The sequence below is a fragment of the Asparagus officinalis genome, chromosome 7, assembly GCF_001876935.1.
Source record: "Asparagus officinalis chromosome 7, Aspof.V1, whole genome shotgun sequence".
Lineage (NCBI taxonomy): Eukaryota > Viridiplantae > Streptophyta > Magnoliopsida > Asparagales > Asparagaceae > Asparagus > Asparagus officinalis.
In genome coordinates, this window is record NC_033800.1 from 147455649 (window position 1) to 147459665 (window position 4017).

Below are 4017 nucleotides of genomic sequence, written 5' to 3' on the forward strand. Positions count from 1 at the left end.
CGCCAGACAACGCGTAACCTTAGGTCAACGCCAGTCAACGCGTTGCGAGCAAAAATTCGAAACCCTAGGTTTAAACGCCGATCAACGCATAACCCTAGGTCAACGCCAGTCAACGCGTTGCAAGCCAAAAGGTCAACGTACGACGGTCAAAACCCCAGGGTCAACGCCGGTCAACGCGTAACCCTAGGTCAACACCAATCAATGCGTTGCAACGAGAGAATCACCACTCCGAAAAGTATACGAGTATAAACTGCTTCTTAAATACTCCGAAAAGTATACGAGTATAAACTGCTTCTTAAATACTCCGAAAAGTATACGAGTATAAACTGCTTCTTAAATACTCCAATAAGGTATATGAGTATAAACTATTCCCTATTTTTGGTTTGAGAAGTTCCTGGAGAATATTGTTTATAAATATTCTTAAGGATAACTCAACCACACTACGCCGGACAACGCGTTGCGCATAAAGACTCGACGCCACAATCAATGGTCAGCTAAAAGGAATCGACTTCAAGTTCAAAAAATTCCGACAAACGGTCAGACAATAAATGCAGCACCGGAACTCTTACAGACTTTCGACAAAGCACCGAAAAGCCTGGAGAATCGAAGGAATCAAGAACGGAAATCATTCCAAGGTCTCATTATACCGACTGAAGGTGGGAGACAATCATATCCAAAGTATTCCAGACTCTTCTATAAAAGAACGAGACTGAAATACTTTGGAGGGGGTATCTGTAGGCATATAAAATTGCTTATAGGTCCCCTAGCATAGCTCGGCACAAACCGACGAACCAACGAGGCGACGAGATCGACAAACCGCACGCGAACAACGGAATGAATCCACCCGCGTGCAGAATCAAGCTAATGAGTTGAGGAATCAACGAGTCATCCAACCGAGAGCGGACTCGGACGAATCACGATCGAATCAAGATCAATTTCGGACTCGAACTCAGAAGCGGATTTACTGGGTGGCCGACAATTCCCTTTTTGCAGCCACTGTCCTGAGAGCCTATAAATAGGCCTAGAGATGTTCATTTTCAGAGGTCGAACTTTCAAGAGCCGAAACTCTGCCGGATTGAAGAGTGAACTCGGAGCTTGAAGATCAGAAGACTTGCACCATTCAGATCTGATCCTCGGCGACCATCCACGTCAGAAAAGGCAGGATCTCGAGAGGAAGAAAGAACAGATCTGAGATCTACACGAGGCTACACTCCAGATCTAAGCTTGGTCTTAGATCCGAGCGATTATTCCCTTGGTGGATTAATCCCTCCCGGCTATTATTCCCTTCGTGGAATAATACCCGCATACTCGTGTAGATCCGACCGGATCTAGATCGCGCGGTGGTCCACGGATTAACCCCGGCGCAGGCAAAGAACCCACCAAAGCGAGCGACCGCAAAACAGGAGCTCGTGATTTGTTCACAGAGGAGAGTTGTAATTTTTCTTTATTTTCTTTGATTTAGTTGTAACCGGATCTATAAAAGACCGGATCTTTTGTAACTCAAAAAGTTGTAACTCAAGATGACAATTATCTCATTAATGAAGAAAGCAACGAATTTTCCAGCGAACAATTGCAAAGTTTGAGAGAATGTGTAATATAGTATTTCTATGCAGAAGATCTCCATGGCTAATATTCATGACCTTATAGACTTTGGTTTTGCGCCAATAATCGAAAGTGCATATTTTCCAAACATCTCTAAACTGAGTACCCTATCATAATCTAGACTGTAATTTTATCGTCAAGAAATAAAATTTCAGGTTTCTCTTCATCTGAAAACTGAATGTCATTCCCCGAGTAATTCACATACAAGAAATCATTAGCAAACTGTTAATTGTACATATGCTAACATTGGCCCATGCTTACTGCTTGGTGTTCTTTTCTAATATTGTTGTGTTCTTGGAATTTCTGCTTATTTTATGTCTTTTTCAAATGCATCTTTCAGTGCATAATCCATTTGTGTTTCTTCTCAGTTTTCTTCGTTCATGTCTGAGGTTTGTGATTCTTTCAGATGTTTCTGCCACAAAAAGACCATTGATATGGGTTTCGTTTGTTCGGTTTGTTTGTCAATATTCTGCAAGCACCACAAGAAGTGCTCTACCTGTGGGTGAGTTTTCTGACCTTTTAAATCAGCCTATAAGCATTATTCTCTCTAGAATGTAAACTCATATATCATACCAATACAAGGTCCTTACTAGTATTACTTGTGCCTGAACAAAAATCCTCAGAGCGGAACTTTAATTGCCCAGACTAATCTTCAATTACCTCCTGCTTTCTGTACCCTGAAATTAGCAATTTTTTTGTTAGGTTCTTATACCTATTTGCATCGTAGCATATTTTGTGCCACAAGCTACAACTGTGATATAATAGTTATAAAAGGTTCTAGAATATATTTGAAAACACTCTTTTTCCAGCATTAAAAGAAAAAGATGCATACAAGATATATTACATGGTAACTGTTAAAGTGTTAATTGATATTTCAGTGGATTGTTTGATAAATGGTTGATATTCATGGGTCGTTAGTTTCTGTTTGGATACTGATATTCTGTTTGAAAACTATATCGGAAACTAGGAATGCTGTAGCATAAAAATCGTTAACAAAAACTGGGTGCTAAATTATATGGAGTCTGTTATTCTGAAAGGAATATCAGCTTAAGTGTTGGACCCGACGCCCAGAGCCTAGGAGGTTTTCTTATTTTTTAATTTTTAATTGCAATCATTAATAGTAAATGCCAATGTTGTAGAAAGTTTAGGCGCCAGACTGACGCCTAGGCAGATTTCTTTCTTCGTTTAAGTGGTGATGGAGGAGGTTTTGCTGAAGGTCGGAGGAGATAGAGAAGGTGTTCATAGTCGAAGGCTAGAAAAGTTTGGAGGATGATGGAAGGATGTGGAGGCTGCAATAGAGATAATCACGATCAAAGCACGAAGAGTGCAGTACATATAGGCAGACAAAACTCTCCTAGGTGCTTCCAAAATCCTGATGGGCAGCCTAAGTATCGCCTAGGCGCTAGGCACTATGTGGGCAGCCTAGGTACCGCCTAGGCCTAGGCGGGCTACGCGGAGGCGTTTTAAAATATTGCTTGGACCAAAATTTTCTAAGAAAAATAGTGTTAGTAAAACAATGAAGGAGACAAAAATTCTGAGGCGTGAAACACTTTCCTTAAAGAAATATTTGCTCCCACTTGATATTCAAAGTTGCTTCGGGTTAATGCAAATTTTCTTTCCAGGATACAACAGAAAATAAAAATTCTAGTAAGCAAATCTTGAATTTTCCTTAATTCGTTGTGAAACAAGTTTGTAATATTGCAGATGTTTTTGGTAGAAAAGATTCAGAAAAGAATTGTAAATAGATATCTGAAAACATAAACTATTTATAGGTTTGAAAATGTGCTTCCAACAGTCATAACTTTTCAAAACACCCCTTAGAGCAAACAGTCACTTTTCAACAGTCACTTGTCTTTTCATAATTTTTTTTAAATTCAAAATAACATTAAAAAAATATATTCAATATATAATTATATATATATATATAATAGAACATTTAAGCGACAGCGGCAAAGTGCTAAGTGCGTCTAATAATCGCGTCAAAATCGCGCATTATTCGCGCTACCCGCACGCGGGTTTAGAAGCCTACACTTTGATCCATTATTCAAAGCCCAATAAGCATTCAATATTTTTAAACCTCTAAAAGAATGTTCAAAATTCCGATGTGGGACTATCTTGTTTTTTTACAAACAAATACTAACAATCCCCCACTTTGTTTGAAAAAACATTTTAATAGTATTATATTTAAAAATAATCTGCAATATGTACAAAATGAGATAAGTATACATATGTAGAGGTATCTTTCGATTTAAACCTTTACTTAGTACAAATACCTCAAAGTTCTATCAAAGTCGTTAGTTGCCTTAACATTAAACTAATTACTCTTTGTGATAGAACCGGAGAATATTGTACATACACTAATCTCTTGTTTCAATGAGAATTAATATTTTAGCACTGTTATGGCCTTGTGCTTAT